Raw genomic sequence first — 21,440 nt, 5'->3', positions numbered from 1 at the left:
AAAATTAATCTTAATCAGGAAAAATTACTAATGATGTTCCATAAATAATTTTTTTAATTTTTTCAAAAAGATTCGAATTAGCTAGTTTTTCTCTTCTTTTTTTCGGTTGAATCTTGAATTTTATAGAGTCGAAATTGAAGATAAACTATGTTTCAAAATTTATTTGTCATTTTTTTCGTGTTTTCTCCTCTTTTAAACCGTTCAATTAAGTGTAAATATCATTAATTATTAATAATAACATAGAGTTAAAGGTAAATTGAGCAAATTGGCTATTTCTGGCAATTTATTGAAGTGTGTATCAAACTGGTAGCCCTTCGTATTAATCACTACCCAAGAAGTAGCTCTTGGTTTCAAAAAGGTTGGTGACCCCTGGTCTATATTAACACTGTAGGTTAAATAGAACTTTGGTACCTAGGGTGTGTTCGCTATCGACACCATTTGCAGTAAACGGGACAGGAAGTGATTCTCAAGACAGTTTCAATTGGCAGCAGGTCTTTGCTAGGCAGGGAAGCGACGTCTGAAGGAAATGGTGGAACCCGATTCACCGTTGTCATCCATTTGTTTGGGAGCACGTCTCAGTAAACTCAAATATCGTACTCAAGTCATCTGATTTCAGTTCAGTCAGGACAAAGACCAATTAATTATTTGATGGGAGCATGAATCCAGTACAGCAGTTTACAGTTCACAAGATAGTGAGTTAAAGTTTTCTTTAGGCTTTAAACTACAATCATCAAAATGATTGAGAAATAGATTCTTGAAAGATGCCTGTGATCAGGTGGTTGTATTCTCAGGGCATTGTTTCCATCCCAACTGGACTCTTCTGATTGTTTTACTTGTGTCACCCATCCGAGAGGCTTTATCGGTTCATGCTGAGAGCGTCTGAGAGCCTGGTGCAGGACCAAAAGTGTTTATCCCTACTCCCGACAATAACGGGTTGACTATATTGTGGCGCTAACAACAGCTGTTAAGATGCATAAAAGAAAAGCCTCTGCCAGCACAACAATAGTACACTGTCTTTAGGTCAATAGGGAGTGATGGTGAGTCCCTAAACCAGTAGAGAACCACTGATCTGGATTGCTTCCTGTCTCTCCCCCCTACATAACTTCCTGGTCTTGCTTGGTTCAGTTCTTACAAAGTGAACCGTGCCACTCGACGGGGAACACGGCGCTTTTGTAAGGTTTCATTGTTCTCAACCCAACACCAGGATCTGTTTTAGATCAAGAAATATTTGATTTATACTCCAATCTGCAGTTGAAACTAATTATTTGGTTCCACTCTTGAAATGTGAATGTGCTTTGTGAAAAGATTCTGACATGTACTTTTGCTGTTTTTGTTTGACATGTTGCAGGCCTTTTCTCTTACTTCAATTTGTGGTTTTTATGAGGGTTAAAAAGAAAGCAGTTTCCAGTATGCACCTGTTTGACTTAAGTTCTCTGTAGAATTGAGTAGGATTTCATACAAAGACTAATGCGCTGTGATTATACTTTTTAATACCTAGATAGTGTTTTTAGTAGAGCATGTTTGTGGCTTAAAAGGCACTTCTTTTAGTTCAAACATTGTACGGGGCTTCACATTTCTGTACCGTTTTCTACTCAATTCTACGGAGAACGCGGTCAGGTTATGGCAGAAGACCTTTTTTTTCTTTTGGCAAGAAAGTGTAATCCTGGTTTCTAGCAGACCAATGTAAATCCTGTAAGTGATTGTTTTGCAAAGTAGAGCACAAGACCAGACTGCATCAACAAACATGTCCCATGAGCTTTGAAATGAATGGAGATCTTCTCGTAATGTTCCAATTGATCGAAGGCACAGTTCTTTCAATGAATTTGAAGAAAATGAGAAATACTGCAGTTGACTCGTTTCTTATTTTAGTTGTCAGGCACCTTGAAGCAAAGTGCTGGCCTATAAATCGGCGGCAGGTCTTTTTCAAACTATTTTTATTAAAAGTACCAAAGTTACGTCTTTCAAGACCCAATACTGTCAAGGCATGTAGGTCGATGGGAGGAAACCAGGCCTATTGCTATCAATGCATAATTATAGTCCGGTTTTCTAATAACATTCACACATTAGTCCTCAAAAGCATAATTAAACATAAGAAGTTCTGTAATTATCGAAATATCCTGGCTTTGAATTTGAACTTTGATAACACGGAGGTATCTCGGTTTCTGTTATCTGTTCCAAAATGTCAGACCAAGATCAAGTCGCACGAAAACCGAAGATATTCCCATTAGATATCATGTCAAGCGAATGAATTCCAGATGTGCAAAATATTAGCACAAGACACATTTTATACTCTGAACATCTTTGCCTTTATCTATGAACCTTCTCACTCATCCAGGTTATGTCATCTCAGGGCGTTCAATCAGTTGCAACTGGACTGTTTGGTTTGTCTTGGAATACGTTTGGTCTCTCATCCAAGTAGTCTTCACCAGTTCGTGCTCATAAACTCGGATTGGTCCGATCTAAGATTTTTTGGAGTATAAACATTTGGGGTTTTGGCACCGGCCGCTAGACTAGATCTGACCAACTGATGAAGACTACTCAGACCTTTTCCTTTGAGAAACTAAGCAACATACACAGTTAACCATTTGATGATGATCATTTTGGGTAACTTTAGAGACATATTTATAGTATAGGATAGGTCTTTATTTTCATTGCACAAGTACAACGAAACTTTGTTTTCAGCACAAACCCGTTCAAGATGAGACAAACAAACAGTGTACAGGGTTACGGAACAGGAATGCTGATGGGTCGCCACAAGGCGCCCCGTAAAAGATGGGAAAAAGGTAAAGGGCTCCCAAGGGGTCCCAGTCCGGAGTGGGAAAAAACCTCCATAGCAAAGCACATATACATATTACAACGTACATCTCGAGATATCTAGCAACAGAGGGGAGAGGGGGGCATGGTGGCTGGCCGCAGCTCTCAGGCGCTGCCCATCCTTCCATCACCCCTATGGGATTTGTGTCACTACGTTTTTGGTTGAACCCAGGTGTTTATGACTTTGAAGGTTCCACTGTACTTGTCTGACAGCTAATGCTAAGCTAGGCTAAACAAACATAATGCTGCTAATTGCATTTTGAATGTTGAAATAACATTGGGAATCCAACATTAAACGATTACAGTACTTGTAAATTAGCATTAGGAAATGTAAAACACATTAAAAGCGGGTTTTTTCATTCTTTTTCCGAAAGACGTGCTAGCTAAGCTAAGCTAATCATCTCCGGGATCCAGCTACATAACATGTTTAAAAACTTTACAAAGAGAGTGGGTTTCATGAGGGAAAAAAAGGACCACTATTAAGAATTCCAAAGCTGAAGTGGGACATATTTATTTTTTACTCTTATGATAGGTTCACAGCAACGGCGCTTTGACGGCGCTTTAAAGCGGCATGCAAAGCGGCGTTAAAGCGTAACAAAGCCTGATTAAAGCGTGAGGGTCGTAATGGATGGTGGGAAAGCTTGTAGTGAAGCGGGACATGCGGCAAGTTCGCCAAATTTTTTTAAACGGTTTTAAAAAATTCCGCGCTCTGTCAAGGATGGAATAAAGCGCCGAGAGCGTATCAAAGCCTGACAAAGCTCAGCAAAGCTTGACTCAAAGCGTAGGAAAGCTTAACAGATCTTGGTTCAAAGCGCGGACCCCAGTCTACAACTACAAATAGGAAGTGACTGTGATATTGACTAGTGACATTGAATATAATAAATAAAAGAAATGCCTTTTATTATTGTCAACTAGCATAAGAAATGAAAGAGATATTTATTAAGATGACAAAGAAATAAAAGAAATGAAGATATAAAACATAATAAATAACAAATAATAAACATAATATAACGAAAAAAAAAGAGAAATTGAAAAAATAAATGAATATACAACATAATAAATAATAAATAATAAACATAATATAACGAAAAAAGAAGAGAAATTGAAAAAATAAATGAATATAAAACATAATAAATAATAAATATAACGAAAAAAAAGAGAAATTGAAAAAACAAATGAATATAAAACATAATAAATAATAAACATAATATAACGAAAAAAGAAGAGAAATTGAAAAAATAAATGAATATAAAACATAATAAATAATAAACATAATAACGAAAAAAGAAGAGAAATTAAAAAAATAAATGAATATAAAACATAATAAATAATAAACATAATATAACGAAAAAAAAGAGAAATTGAAAAAACAAATGAATATAAAACATAATAAATAATAAATGATAAACATAATATAATGAAAAAAAAAGAGAAATTGAAAAAACAAATGAATACAAAACATAATAAATAATAAACATAATATAACGAGAAAAAAAAAGAGAAATTGAAAAAATAAATGAATATAAAACATAATAAATAATAAACATAATATAACGGGGAAAAAAAGAGAAATTGAAAAAATAAATGAATATAAAAAATAATAATAAATACTACACATAATATAACGGAAAAAAAAGAGAAATTGAAAAAATAAATGAATATAAAAAATAAAAGAAATGCCTTTTATTATTGTCAACTAGCATAAGAAATGAAAGATAGATATTTATTAAGATGACAAAGAAATAAAAGAAATGAAGATATAAAACATAATAAATAATAAATAATAAACATAATATAACGAAGAAAAAAAAGAGAAATTGAAAAAATAAATGAATATAAAAAATGTGTGGAAAACAGTATACTGAGTTTTTCAAATTTGTTTTACTTATTTGTTTATCATATTTCTCTTTTTTTATTACATTATGTGTTTTATCTTGTATATAATAAAACAAAAAGAGAAATCAAATAAATAGATCAATCTAAAAAAATGTGGGGAAAACTTAGTATACTGAGTTTTTCACTTTTTTTTTTACTTATTTGTTTATCATATTTCTCTTTTTTATTATATTATGTGTGCGCACGCAATTTAGTCATCAAATTCACAAAATAATAATCACAGCATCTTCCAAATTGCACATAATTACATCACATTTCAAAGTCATTATTACAAATTAATGTTCATAATGTTCATGACACATTAATTACAATGCACAACACAGCTTGATAATCGTGTCAAAGCCTGATTTAAAGCGTCAGGATCGCACCAAAGCATAATAAAGTTCAATAAAGCGTAATAAAACGTATCAAAGCGTGATTTAAAGCGTATCAAAGCGGGATCAAAGCGGCATCAAATCGTGAGGAACGGTAATTCGTCCCCCCAAAGCGGCAACTAATTTATATCAGAGCGTATCAAAGCATAACATTACTTCGGAGATCGGGATATTCCTGGAAAAATTGACAAAAATGACGGCGCTTTGCTCGCTGCTTTAAAGTGCGGCAAGCGCCGTTGGTGTGAACCAGGCATTATGTCTCGTATCCAAATATTGTATTAGTTTTGAAAATGAAAAATATCAGAACGGCCCCGCATCCTTTGATTTTTCAGTATGCGGCCTTCAGTGGAAAAGGTTTGGACAACCCTGATGTAAATTGACATCGTTCTCAAACATGTTTTGCAAAATCTCTCTCACCTTGATATTTTTTTTCTTCTTTTTAAATTCTGTATGCTGCACTTAGAAGTTTGGACTTTGGAAAGCTGTTAAAGTTGAAGGTTTATCCAGAGTGCATTGCGTTGAACATGTGCACACTGATCCTACGGACTTAAACAGTTTGTTCTTCTGTGTTCTAGCAAAGCAGAGTTTGATTTCTGCAGTTTTACTGACAGGGATGCTAATGTGGTCATTGACCAAGATTATTCTAAGGATGATACATCTTTGATCTGCAGAAACCACTCTGCGCTGTGGATCAGCAGGATATCAAGTCAAGTTTTAGGAGTAAAACCAATCAAATGTTGTGGATAGCTTTACTGGCTAAATGCAATTTGAGCCTGTGATCTGAATGCAAATGCAAATGTTCAACCCTCAAAGGACAAAGGCTGACTTTGTTGTCCCTTCGATACATTTTTGCTGTATTTTGGCCATCATTTTTGTTTGTTCTCGATTAAAAAACATTTTTTTTTTTTTTTTTTTTTTTTATGAAAACAATATACAACAATACAATAATAATGCAATACAATTTCAAAACCAAACCCGACCCAGCAACATTCAGAATAGCAATAAACAGAGCAACCCTAACCCTAACCCACCACACGGAACAACCTAAAAGTAATGAGACAAAAATGAATATTATCAACAATAGTATCAATATTAGTAACAATTTCAACATAGCAGTGATTAAAAATCCATCCATCCATCCATTTTCTACCGCTTAAAAATCCCTCATTGATATTATCATTACAACCATTAATAAATAAAAAAATGAACAAAAGTGTCACAGTGGCTTACACTTGCATCGCATCTCATAAGCTTGACAACACACTGTGTCCAATATTTTCACAATGATATAATAAGTCATATTTTGGTTCATTTAATAGTTAAAACAAATTTAAATAATGGATCCCATATTCCAATATATGACTCATTATTATCTAAACTAAATGCAGTTTGTTCTACAGATATCATCTCCATAGCTGTGTGTACCAGTCAGTATGAGTCGGACTATCAACATCTATCCATTTTTTTAATATTACCCTTTTTGTTATTATACATATTGAAAGAAATGCAATTTTACTCTTTGATGACACGTTACTAAATTGATGGAGATCCCCAAGAATACAAGTTTGCAGTGTCATTGGGATATTTATATTAAGGACTGTGATTGCTTCTTTTGTTGTTTTCAACCATAACTCTTTTATCCTCTGACATTCCCACAATAAATGAACAAGAGTTGCCTCGGCTGCCCGACACTTCATACATAACTTGCTATCTACTACACCAATTTTAAACAGCTGAGAAGATGTAAAATACAATCTATTCAATATCTTAAATTGAGTCAGTTTATCTTTAGGATTTTATCAATTGATTGCAATAATGTAAATTTGTTTGAACTATTAAATGAACCAAAAATATGACTTATTTTATCTTTGTGAAAATATTGGACACGGTGTGTTGTCAAGCTTATGAGATGCGATGCAAGTGTAAGCCACTGTGACACTATTGTTCTTTTTTTTTTTTTATCTACAAATGTCTAATGATAATGTCAATGAGGGATTTTTAATCACTGCTATGTTGAAATTGTAACTAATATTGATACTGTTGTTGATAATATTCATTTTTGTCTCACTACTTTTGGTTTGTTCTGTGTGGTGTTTGTGTCTCCTCTCAATTGCTCTGTTTATTGCACTTCTGAGTGTTGCTGGGTCGGCTTTGCTTTTGGAATTGGATTGCATTGTTATGGTATTGCTGTGTATTGTTTTGTTGGATTGATTAATTAAAAAAAAAAAAAAAAAAATTATAAAAAATTAAAAAAAATTTAAAAAAATAAAAATAAAAAAATATATATATATATTAAAAAAAAAAAAAAAAGATTTTTTTTAAATGAGAATCGATTCTGAATCGCACAACGTGAGAATCGCGATTCGAATTTGAATCGATTTTTTCCCACAGCCCTAATAATAACAATCAAATGTCCCCAGATAGTTAAATGACAGTGCTAAAAAGCTATTGATGCAATTTGTTACAGTTAAAATATACTTAAACCTTAGTCTTTTTTCAACTCTAAATACACGATATTGCCAAAAGTATTTGGCCACCCATCCAAATGATGAGGATCAGGTGTCCTAATCACTTGGCCCGGTGTATCAAATCAAGCACTTAGGCATGGAGACTGTTTCTACAAACATTTGTGAAAGAATGGGCCGCTCTCAGTGATTTCCAGCGTGGAACTGTCATAGGATGCAACAAATCCAGTCCTGAAATTTCCTTGCGCCTAAATATTCCAAAGTCAACTGTCGGCTTTATTATAAGAAAATGGAAGAGTTTGGGAACAACAGCAACTCAGCCACAAAGTGGTAGGCCACGTAAACTGACAGAGGGGTCAGCGGAGGAATTATGCTGTGGGGTTGTTTGTCAGAAGTTGACATGGATGACAGAGTCGGATGTAGATGAATTTGACTGGCCTGCACAGAGTCCTGACCTGAACCCGATAAAACACCTTTGGGATTAATTAGAACGGAGACTTGAGAGCCAGGCCTTCTCCACCAACATCAGTGTGTGACCTCACCAATGCGCTTTTGGAAGAATGGTGGACAATTCCTATAAACACACTCCGCAACCTTGTGGACAGCCATCCCAGAAGAGTTGAAGCTGTAATAGCTGCAAACTAGAGATGCGCGGTTTGCGGACACAACCCCGGAGTCCGCGGATAATCCGCGTGTCGGGCAATTGCATGACAAAAAAAATTGATTTTAAATAGATTCGGGCGGGTGGCGGTTGAACCAATTCTCTCGAATGTCTGCTGATTTTCACCCAATCAACAATAATAAGGGCGTGCCGTGTTAGTACTGACTTTTTCGCCCTCTACAACATGTACAGCCAGCGTGCTAGCCCAGTCACATGTTGTACGCAGCATCTGCTTGCACACGTGACTGCAAGGCATACTTGGTCAACAGCCATACAGGTCACACTGACGGTGGCCGTATAAAACAACTTTAACACTCTTAATATGTGCCACACTGTGAACCCACACCAAACAAGAATGACAAACACATTTCGGGAGAACATCCGCACCGTGAGACAACATAAACACAACAGAACAAATACCCAGAATTTCATGCAGCCCTAACTCTTCAGGGCTACATTATACACCCCCGCTACCACCAAACCCCGCCCACCTCAACCGACGCACAGAGGGGGGGCGCAGGGTTGGGGGGGCGGGGTTTGGTGGTAGCGGGGGTGTATATTTCAGCCAGGAAGAGTTAGGGCTGCAAGGTGTTCTGGGTATTTGTTCTGTTGTGTTTATGTTGTCTCACGGTGCGGATGTTCTCCCGAAATGTGTTTGTCATTCTTGTTTGGTGTGGGTTCACAGTGTGGCACATATTCAGAGTGTTAAAGTTGTTTTATACGGCTACCGTCAGTGTGACCTGTATGGCTGTTGACCAAGTATGCCTTGTTGTCACTTACATGTGCAAGCAAAAGCCGCACACAACATGTGACTGGGCTGTCACGCTGTCTGTACATGTTATTATTGCCGTTAGGGTGAAAATCTGAGAATGTTTTCGCCCTAATTATTGCTGTTGGGGTGAAAATCTGAGAATGTTTTCCCCGGGAGATTTCTGGGAGAGGCACTGAAATCTGAAAGTCTCTCGGGAGGGTCGGCAAGTAAGCAGCTGAGCCGCGGGTTGCCGACCCCTGGTCTATATTATATATATAACAACGGGTGGGTGGCGGGCGGTTGTGGTTTTGATAAAATGTTAGTTCGGGTGGATGGCGGGTGGATGACGACTTTTGTGATGCGGTTGCGGATGAAATAATTGCCTATCCGCGCATTTCTACTGCAAACCATCCTATTGAACCCTACGGGTTAGGAATGGGATGGCACTTCAAGTTCATATGTGAGTCGAGGCAGGTGGCCAAATACTTTTGGCAATATAGTGTATGTTCAAATACATTTCGACCTACTCCAAATGTCATTCGGGTAACAGGACTGAAATTAACAAGGGTGATTTTTCAACAATTGCAAGCAATACATGGTCACATGACACTACTAAGGTGACACTAGAAGCACATTACAGTGTTTAGTAACAAATTGCATTTTACCAAATATAACATGGCATTAAAAAAAATGTACAGTAAGTAACAAGACTGTTTTGTGAACAAAGCACAGTTCATGACTGGGATTCTCCAAAATTCCTCCATTTTTCCCGTATGTACTATTCAAGTCTTCTAAACGGTTGCTGATAACTACCAGCATGTAACCGGTTGAGGGAGTGGTAGCAGATATTCCACCCTGACCATTAACAACAAAGTTGGCTGAATTTAGCTTGCCAGCCAAGAGGAGGAACATGCAGACTTACAGTATTAAGGAATGCAGCATTTAAAAATATATATATATATATTTTGCCATAATGGGATCACTTAAAAAGCCCATGAAATGAGCAGAACAGGAACTCTTAACTCTTAACTTAAAGGCCTACTGAAATGAAATTGTTTTATTTAAACAGGGATAGCAAATCCATTCTATGTGTCATACTTGATCATTTCGCGATATTGCCATATTTTTGCTGAAAGGATTTAGTAGAGAACATTGACGATAAAGTTCTCAACTTTTGGTCGCTGATTAAAAAAAGCCTTGCCTGTACCGGAAGTAGCGTGACGTCGCAGGTTGAAAAGCTCCACACATTTCCCCATTGTTTACACCAGCAGTGAGAGCGATTCGGACCAAGAAAGCGACGATTACCCCATTAATTTGAGCCAGGATGAAAGATTTGTGGATGAGGAACGTGAGAGTGAAGGACTAAAGTGCAGTGCAGGACGTATCTTTTTTCGCTCTGACCGTAACTTAGGTACAAGCTGGCTCATTGGATTCCACACTTTCTCCTTTTTCTATTGTGGATCACGGATTTGTATTTTAAACCACCTCGGATACTATATCCTCTTGAAAATGAGAGTCGAAAAGCGAAATGGACATTCACAGTGACTTTTATCTCCATACATCGGTGAAGCACTTTAGCTACGGAGCTAACGTGATAGCATCGTGCTTAAATGCAGATAGAAACAAAATAAATAAGCCCCTGACTGGAAGGATGGACAGAAGATCAACCATACTACCAAACTCTGGACCTGTAACCACACGGTTAATGCTGTACCGCCTGGCGAAGCCTAGCAATGCTGCAGCTAACGACGCCATTGAAGCTAACTTAGCTGCGGGACCTCGACAGAGCTATGCTAAAAACATTAGCTATCCACCTACGCCAGCCCTCATCTGCTCATCAACACCCGTGCTCACCTGCGTTCCAGCGATCGACGGCGCGACGAAGGACTTCACCCGATCATCGATGCGGTCGGCGGCTAGCGTCGGATAGCGCGTCTGCTATCCGACTCAAAGTCCTCCTGGTTGTGTTGCTGCAGCCAGCCGCTAATACACCGATCCCACCTACAGCTTTCTTCTTTGCAGTCTTCATTGTTCATTAAACAAATTGCAAAAGATTCACCAACACAGATGTCCAGAATACTGTGGAATTTTGCGATGAAAACAGAGCGGTTTGTATTGGGATAAAATGAGTCCCAATACTTCCAGTTCAACCATTGACGTCACGCGCATACGTCATCATACATAGACGTCTTCAACCGGAAGTTTCCTGGGAAATTTAAAATGTCACTTTATAAGTTAACCCGGCCGTATTGGCATGTGTTGCAATGTTAAGATTTCATCATTGATATATAAACTATCAGACTGCGTGGTCGCTAGTAGTGGCTTTCAGTAGGCCTTTAAACACAGGTCCCGTTATTAAACGATTGTCAAAATATTCAACTACAAAAAGTTCAACAACAGCAGGCGCCAGATCCAGTCCATCCTAGCACGTCTATTAGAAGTTTGAATGTTACATTTTCCAACGCCCTCAACCTCTTGGGAACACTTTAGTTTGACAGGCGAGCCATCAATCAAAATTAAAAATCTCATTATGAAAATATAGAGGAGCAATTTAGACCCCCGGAGAGAATCTGACCTGGATATCACAGACACCTTGTCTGCATGCTGAATAGGAATGACCCGCCTTGCTAAGCCTCCATTCTCTCCCTCCGAGGCCACATCAAGATCCGGTCTCCGGTTTTTGTACTCGCCGCCGCAAAGTTCCTAGGAGATGATCACATTTGTAATGACTTTTTCCCTCTACCGTGTATCTATTTTCTCCAATTTTGCAAAAGCAGAGAAGTTACACACCAAGAACTTCCTGCAGCGTTGTTATTTGCTCCACTTTTAATGAAGACATGCTTCCACCACCCGATAAAAGGCTCTCGGTATTCTTCAATAAAGAGAATGATTGCAAGAAAAATTAACAAAGTTAGGTTGTTTATGTTTTGCTATTAGACGAAGAAGGTATTTCAGAGTTTTACCGTGGCAAAATAAAATCCGCCACACCTTTAAAAAATGAGGATTTTTTACATGAAAACCAAAAGTAATATAACGTATAAATGGATTTGGATAGCTAATCATCTGATGCACCGAAAATCCAACTTTGATCACCAAAACAGCACTGCTGAAATAAACATGTGATGACGTAAGAAATCCGTATGGGATTGTCTTGAGCGGAGGCAGCAGGTCTGCGTTATGGACCTCCTTTGATATTGTCAGGTTTGTCCCTGACAGTTTGGTTGTGTTTTAGTTTTTCCTCTGAGTTTGTCTTTGTTTTCTGTCAGCGCTTTTATTTTGGTTGTTTCCTGCTTGTCTCCCTGAGCGCTGTGTTCAGACTTGCCAACCTTGAGACCTCCAATATCGGGAGGTGAGGGGTAGGGTGTGGGGTTATTTACAGCTAGAATTCACCAACTCGAGTATTTCATATATATATATATGTATGAAATACTTGACTTTCAGTGAATTCTAGCTATATGTATATATATATATATATATATATATATATATATATATATATATATATATATATATATATATATATATATATATATATATACACATATATATATATTTTATTTTTTTTATTTTTATTTTTTATTTACATAAAAGAAATACTTGAATTTCAGTGTTCCGGTGGCTATCCAGTAGATGGCAATATTGTCCTGTTTAACTTCTCTGTTCATGATGAGTATATCATTTCGGCCACCGTGTTCAATGGATAAATATGTTCTACATATGTACAAGCAACATACCCCTTCCCCTTCGAACTGTCCTGGATGAACTGAAATTCTTGTTTCCATTCGTTTTGGAACTTGCAAGCGTGTTTCTTCATCTTGCTCGTCGACGGCGTCGCCATGTCTGTAACTTCCTCGTTCTTCTGCTTCGTCTCCTTGTTGTGTGCGTAGTTGTCCACTCTACTCTCTAAAAGCCCTAGATGTTATGACGCCATTGGGCAGGCAAGCTGTTCATATTGTGGGAAAGCGGACGTGAGAACAGGCTGTCCCCACTCAGGTCCACATTGAGCTGGAGGGGGCGTGGCCTCCAGCTCCGGCTGAATACCGGGAGTTTGTCGGGAGAAAATCTCTGCCGGGAGGTTGTCGGGAGAGGCGCTGAATACCGGGATTCTCCCGCTAAAAACGGGAGGGTTGGCAAGTATGGCTGTGTTCCCTCAGCTGCGGCTGATTGGCACCTGGCCACACCTGGTGTCAATCAGCCACCTACTATTTAAACCTGCCTTGCCATCCAGTCTGTGCTGGAGTATTGTCGCTAATACTTGTCGTAAGAGATACAACCTGTCGATGTGATTGTCATCACTACCTAATACTCGTCGATGTCGTTATTTGCGGTAAACTGTTCCTGTTGGCTGGTTCCTATAGCTGTTTATAGTTTGCTGTCTCCTAGCTTCTTGTTTTGTGTTTTCCTGTTAGCCAGATCCTGTTAGCCGTTAGCTATTTCCAGTTTTTCTGTTTTCTGGTTCCTGTTTCAAGTTTGCCTGTTCCTAGTTACTGGTTTGTGTTTTTTCTTTATTGTGGACATTAAATCATGTTTTCCCGCACCAATCCTGCCTTCTCTGCATCTCGGGGTTCGTCACCAACACCATGTGACAGAATACTCCAGCCTAACACGAACCCCGCAGAGATTTCGATGGCAGAGAGGCTTAACAATGCCTTAAAATTGATGGCCGAATCGATGGAAAACTAAAACATAACCAAACTGTCAGGGACAAACCTGACAGATATATACGAGATATGGTTATGGGTCGTACTTAGAGATGCCCGATAATATCGGGCTGCCGATATTATCGGCCGATGAATGCTTTAAAATGTAATATCGGAAATTATCGGTATCGGTTTCAAAGTTATCGGTATCGGTTTCAAAAAGTTTAATTTATGACTTTTTAAAACGCCGCTCGGACGTAGGGAGAAGTACAGAGCGCCAATTAACCTTAAAGGCACTGCCTTTGCGTGCCGGTCCAATCACATAATACATACTGCTTTTCACACACACAAGTGAATGCAATCATACTGGTCACACTGAGGGTAGCCGTATAAACAACTTTAACACTGTTACAAATATGCGCCACACTGTGAACCCACACCAAACAAGAATGACAAACACATTTCGGGAGAACATCCGCACCGTAACACAACATAAACACAACAGAACAAATACCCAGAACCCCTTGCAGCACTAACTCTTCCGGGACGCTACAATATACACCCCCCACCCCCTACCCAAAGCCTGCACCCCCCCAACCCCGCCCACCTCAACCTCCTCATGCTCTCAAATTCCAAGCTTCTGTTTTTTTGAGGCATGTTAAAAAAAAATAATGCACTTTGTGACTTCAATAATAAATATGGCAGTGCCATGTTGGCATTTTTTTTCCCATAACTTGAATTGATTTATTTTAGAAAACCTTGTTACATTGTTAAATGCATCCAGCGGGGCGTCACAACAAAATTAGGCATAATAATGTGTTCATTCCACGACTGTATATATTGCTATCGGTTGATATCGGTATCGGTAATTAAGAGTTGGACAATATCGGCAAAAAAGCCATTATCGGACATCTCTACTTATACTTGTAGAGCGTTTTTCTACCGTCAATGTACTCAAAGCGCTTTGACACTATTTCCACACACACACGTTCACACACTGATGGCGGCAGGGTGAAGGGACACAGCGGACGTGACCATGATAGCGGAAGCCGGGGATCGAACCAGGAATCTTCAGTTTGCTAGCACGGCCGCCCTGCCACCCGAGTCACGCCGTCCCGAGCCACAAGTGAAATATTTGAATATGGTGTACAAATCCATTCATCTCAGCAATTAAACTTTAAATGTGAAACTAATATATGATGTAAACTCATTACATCCAAAAATAAATGATTAGTTATACATTTTGATGATTGATCATGGTTTACAGTTTTCTTACAACCCAATATTTTCAGAAATTTTCAATTTAAGGTTTTCATAAGCTGCAAGCCAAAAACATCCAATTTATATCAAAAGTACAATACAGAGTTATTCAACTGGGGGCCCACATTGCAAAAAGTCAGTGTTCAAAAACAAGGAAACGAAATACAAAAATGAGGGGTATTTTATTTGAACTAAGCAAAATTATCTGCCAATAGAACAAGAACATTTGGCTGGTCAAAACTTTCCAAAACAAGTAAAATTAGCTAACCTCAATGAACCCAAAAGTACCTTAAAATAAGTATATTCTCACTAATAACAATTGTACTACTATTTGAGTACGTATTTTCTATTGTTTCATTGAAAATAACAGCAAAGTCCATTTGGCTGTCATCTGTTTTAATTATGAGACACAATTGTGTCAAAGTCATGATTTTTTTTGTTCATGTTTGAAATAAGATATTATTACTTTTATATACTTTTGAGTGTTCAGTGTTTCCCATAAACTGCCAAGATACCTGTGGCGGTGGGGGCGTGGCTATGGGCGTGGTCACATGACATCATCGAGTAATTTGCATAATTTACTACAATGATTTGATTTTCTGCAAAAAGGCTCAAAAAATGTATAATTACTAATTAATAATAACAGTTTTGTTCATCCATCCATTTTACAATATAATTACAACACTTTATGTACATATTTATATACAGATTTGAACAATAAGTTATTCACTGAAATATATGTATTAAATGTGGTTCTTATAAAAAATATATCTTATAAAATATAAAAGCTAAAATGTCTCAAAGCTCTGCCCCTTTAATTAGTGCATACTAAATAATTTAACTTTAGCCCACTACTACAACCATATTATTTACCAGCAACATAAAGTGAAACAGAGGCAGAGGTGTCCTGCCACAGTCAGTAACAAACAAACAGAAAACAGTAGTGGTGGTAGATAGACACAGAGCTTCATCAAACATCTGATCCACTGAACAAAGAGCTCCAAAAATCTTGAACTTTAGACTGCCATCAGTTTTACTCCCTACACTTAACCATGTGTTTCCTACTGCCTGCAGACTTTACACCCTTTGTTATATACACATGTTGTGTTTCTAATATAAATACATTTAATAAAGTCAAATACAAATAAGGCAACAAGAGAAGTATCCTACACTTCTCTTTTGTAGAGTAAATGTGAACAGCCGATATGGGCATCTACATCAACTATATGATTTGCCTAAAAAGCTGGACAGGACACACAAAAAAAAAAAAAAAATGTATTTTTTTTTTTTTTTAAATTTGTGGCGGACGTAATTCTTTTGTGGCGGGCCGCCACAAATAAATGAATGTGTGGGAAACACTGGTGTTGATGACACAGCTTTGCAACAGTTGATATTCTAGTTTCAAGCATGTTTTACTCAATATAGGTCATCAAATCTCAGCAACAAGCTGTAATATCTTACTGACATCATTTAGGACCAAAACACTTAAAACAAGTAAAACACTCAAACATAAAATCTGCTTAGTGAGAAGAATGATCTTATCAGACAGAAAATAAGCAAATATCACCCTTATTTGAGATATTTCATCTCACTTAGATTTCACTTTTTGCAGTGCAGAAGCCGGACTTGGCCCAGGCCAGCTTGGAGTTTAGTTAAAAAATTTTTTTAGAAGAAATTAAGATTTTTTTGCAGAAGATTCCTAAAAACACTGTCATTAAAGGCCTACTGAAATGAATTTTTTTTATTTAAACGGGGATAGCAGATCTATTCTATGTGTCATACTTGATCATTTCGCGATATTGCCATATTTTTGCTGAAAGGATTTAGTATAGCACAACGACGATAAAGATTGCAACTTTTGGTATCTGATAAAAAAAAGGCTTGCCCCTACCGGAAGTAGCGTGACGTAGTCAATTGAACATATACGCAAAGTTCCCTATTGTTTACAATGATGGCCGCATGAAGTGAGAGAGATTCGGACCGAGAAAGCGACAATTTCCCCATTAATTTGAGCGAGGATGAAAGATTTGTGGATGAGTAAAGTGCAAGTGAAGGACTAGTGGGGAGTTGAAGCTATTCAGATAGGGAAGATGATGTGAGAGCCGGGGGTGACCTGATATTCAGCTGGGAATGACTACAACAGTAAATAAACACAAGACATATATATACTCTATTAGCCACAACACAACCAGGCTTATATTTAATATGCCACAAATTAATCCTGCATAAAAACACCTACATGTTTTTGTTATGCTAGCTCCTCTGCTAGCTCATAGCTCCATAGAACACGCCAATACAATTCAAACACCTGATCAACACACACAATCACTCAGCCCAAAAGACCGTTCACCTAACCCAAGGTTCATAAAGCTTGTATATTTTTAAAATGTTACGTACGTGACACGCACATACGGTCAAGCTATCAAATGTTTAGCAGCCAAGGCTGCATACTCACGGTACCTGATATTCAGCTGGGAATGACTACAACAGTAAATAAACACAAGACATATATATACTCTATTAGCCACAACACAACCAGGCTTATATTTAATATGCCACAAATTAATCCTGCATAAAAACACCTACGTGTTTGTTATGCTAGCTCCTATGCTAGCTCCTACGTCTTTGTTATGCTAACTCCTAGCTCCTATGCTAGCTCCTAGCTCCATAGAACACGCCAATACAATTCAAACACCTGATCAACACACACAATCACTCAGCCCAAAAGACCGTTCACCTAACCCAAGGTTCATAAAGCTTATATATTTTTAAAAAGTTACGTACATACGCAAAAAAAAGTTGCGCACATACGGTCAAGCGATCAAATGTTTAGAAGCCAAAGCTGCATACTCACAGTAGCACGTCTGCGTCTTTGTCATCCAAATCAAAGTAATCCTGGTAAGAGTCTGTGTTGTCCCAGTTCTCTACAGGCGTCTGTGTATCGAAGTCAAAAGTCCTCCTGGTTAGAGTCTCTGTTATCCGAGTTCTTCCATCTTGACTGCATCTTTCGGGAATGTAAACAAAGAAGCGCCGGCTGTGTACTGTTGTTGCTGACTTCGTTCGAAAAATACGTCCATTTCGCAACGACAACTTTCTTCTTTGCTTGCTCAGCTTCTTTCTCCATAATGCAACGAACATGATTGCAACAGATTCACGAACACAGATGTCCAGAATACTGTGGAATTATGAAATGAAAACAGAGCTTTTTCGTATTGGCTTCAATGTGGAAGGCATACCCGTGTTCCCCGGGCTACGTCACGCGCATACGTCATCCTCAGAGGCGTTTCGAACCGGAAGTTTAGCGGCAAATTTAAAATGTCACTTTATAAGTTAACCCGGCCGTATTGGCATGTGTTATAATGTTAAGATTTCATCATTGATATATAAACTATCAGACTGCGTGGTCGGTAGTAGTGGGTTTCAGTAGGCCTTTAAGAGCAGTGGTCCCCAACCACCGGGCCACGGCCCGGTACCGGTCCGTGGATCGATTGGTACCAGGCCGCACAATAAATGAAATTTAAAAAAATAATAAATAAATACAAATATTTGTTTTTCTATTAAATCAACATTAAAAACACAAGATACACTTACAATTAGTGCACCAACCCAAAAAAACTCATTCACACAAAAGGGTTGTTTCTTTCTGTTATTAATATTCTGGTTCCTTCATTATATATCAATATATATCAATACTAGGACTGGGAATCTTTGGGTGTCCCACGATTCGATTCAGAATCGATTCTTGGGGTCACGATTCGATTCAAATTCGATTTTTTTTCAATTCAACACGATTCTCGATTCAAAAACGATTTTTTTATTTTTTTTAAATGAAAACAATACACAACAATACCATAATAATGCAATACAATTTCAAAACCAAAACCAATTTTGGAGTTCTGAACTTGTGATTTCTTGCAGTATTAAGTGGTAATATTTCACATTAGTCCCAATTGACTTTATACCCTGATAAACAGCCATATTCAGTGATGACATTATTGATATAGTGTAGAGGAGTTAACATGTGACAGGTAGAAAATTATGTCGTCACAATACATCGATAGCTTATTATACTGAGAGCCAATTTTTATAACATGAATATTATTTTCACTTCATATTTTTGCAGTTAAGGTTTCAATAACCAAATTAAATAATAATCCAGATGCAGGACATCCCTGTTTTACTCTTCTTTTTAACAAAACACGTTCTGAAATATGATTATTGGTTTTGACTGATGCCATGGGTCTTGTATAAAGCTTCTTAATCCATTGTATAAAATTACCTCCAAATCCAAATGTACGTAATGTGCAAAACATAAATGAGCAGTTTATGCGGTGGAATGCCTTCTCCGCATCAACACTACATACTGCTGCGGGATAAGGGAGACTTCTAGCATAGTAAATAACATTCAACAATTTCCTTGTATTGTCTGAAGATTGTCGACCTTCCATGAAGCCAGTTTGGTCAGTATGAATTCATTTTCCTATTACATTTGATAATCGTGTGGCTAAGATTTTTGCCAAGATTCAAAAGGATTCTCTATTCATGGAATACATAGATTTCAGCAGGATCTACCCCAGTCTGCTGACATGCAAGCAGAGTAGTTGATTGTTGTAAAAAGCTTTTATAATTGTAAAGGACAATGTTTTATCAACTGTTTGCAATAATGTACATTTGTTTGAACTATTAAATGAACCAAAAATATGACTTATTTTATCTTTGTGAAAATATTGGACACAGTGTGTTGTCAAGTTTATGAGATGCGATGCAAGTGTAAGCCACTGTGACACTATTGTTCTTTTGTTATAAATGTCTAATGATAATGTCAATGAGGGATTTTTAATCACTGCTATGTTGAAATTGTAACTAATATTGATACTGTTGTTGATAATATTCATTTTCGTTTCACTACTTTTGGTTTGTTCTGTGTCGTGTTTGTGTCTCCTCTCAATTGCTCTGTTTATTGCACTTCTGAGTGTTGCTGGGTCGGGTTTGTTTTTGGAATTGGATTGCATTGTTATGGTATTGCTGTGTATTGTTTTGTTGGATTGATTAATTAAAAAAAATATATATATATATAAAAAAAAAATAATAAATCGATTTTTTTTAAAATGAGAATCAATTCTGAATCGCACAACGTGAGAATCGCGATTCGAATTCGAATCGATTTTTTCCCACACCCCTAATCAATACAGTCTGCAAGGATACAGTCCGTAAGCACACATTATTGTATTTTTTTATGACAAAAAAATTAATAAAAAAAACCAAAAACATCCCCCCCTCCCTGCCCCCCATTTTCAAGCGTTGCAGTTACAAAAAGGTTGGGGACCACTGATTAAGAGGATGCGACCACAGCTCTTTGGCAGTCTGTCTTTAAAAACACAGCAGAACACTCATGTTGTATGGACAAGGAAATTCTCCACAAAATGTATTAACTGACAAAATAAATAGATACAAATCCAATGTCCACTGTAGAGGATGCTGGTTCTCAGAAATATATAGCGGAAGAAGAATTCAAGCGAGCAGTCCTTAGCTTTCTGGAAATGCGAGCCCCGAAACAATTTAGTTGAATAGCCCTGGTATATTACTTTCATCTTGTAAATCTAACTGCTGTTATAAACAAACCTTTGCACTGTACTCTAATTCAGTGTTTTTCAACCTTGTTTGAGGCAAGGCACATTTTTTTAAATTGAAAAAACCTGGAGGCACACCACCAGGAGAAATCATTAAGAAATGAAACTCAGTTGACAGTAAAAAGCCGTTGTCGCAATTGTTGGATATGAATTTAAAGGCCTACTGAAATGAAATGTTTTTATTTAAACGGGGATAGCAGATCCATTCTATGTGTCATATTTGATCATTTCGCGATATTGCCATATTTTTGCTGAAAGGATTTAGTAGAGAACATCGACGATAAAGGTCGCAACTTTCGGTCGCTGATTAAAAAAAACCTTGCCTGTACCGGAAGTAGCGTGACGTCACCGGAGGAAGGACTCCTCACATTTTCCCATTGTTGACAATGCAGCGAGAGAGATTCGGACCGATAAAGCGACGATTACCCCATTAATTTGAGCGAGGATAAAAGATTTGTGGATGAGGAAAGTGAGAGTGAAGGACTAGAGTGCAGTGCAGGACGTACCTTTTTTCGCTCTGAACGTAACTTAGGTACAAGAACTCATTGGATTCCACACTTTCTCCTTTTTCTATTGTGGATCACGGATTTGTATTTTAAACCACCTCGGATACTATATCCTCTTGAAAATGAGAGTCGAGAACGCGAAATGGACATTCACAGTGACTTTTATCTCCACGACAATACATCGGCGAAGCTCTTTAGCTACTGAGCTAACGTGATAGCATCGGGCTCAAATGCAGATAGAAACAAAATAAATAAACCCCTGACTGGAAGGATAGACAGAAGATCAACAATACTATTAAACCATGGACATGTAACCACACGGTTAATAATTTCCAGCTTGGCGAAGCTTAACAATGCTGTTGCTAACGACGCCATTGAAGCTAACTTAGCAACAGGACCTCACAGAGCTATGATAAAAACATTAGCGCTCCACCTACGCCAGC

At 37.6% G+C, this 21,440-nt stretch overlaps 1 long non-coding RNA gene across 1 annotated transcript in view; it reads right to left on the bottom strand.

Moving 5' to 3' along the window:
- The window catches only part of LOC133653265 (uncharacterized), an 86,127-nt gene that overhangs the window by 29,791 nt on the left and 34,896 nt on the right, over positions 1-21,440 (bottom strand). The window lies entirely within an intron of this gene.

Source organism: Entelurus aequoreus, linkage group LG07 (assembly GCF_033978785.1).
Source record: "Entelurus aequoreus isolate RoL-2023_Sb linkage group LG07, RoL_Eaeq_v1.1, whole genome shotgun sequence".
NCBI lineage: Eukaryota > Metazoa > Chordata > Actinopteri > Syngnathiformes > Syngnathidae > Entelurus > Entelurus aequoreus.
The sequence above is the reverse complement of the archived record's forward strand: the minus strand, read 5'-3'. Positions and strand labels throughout refer to the sequence as shown.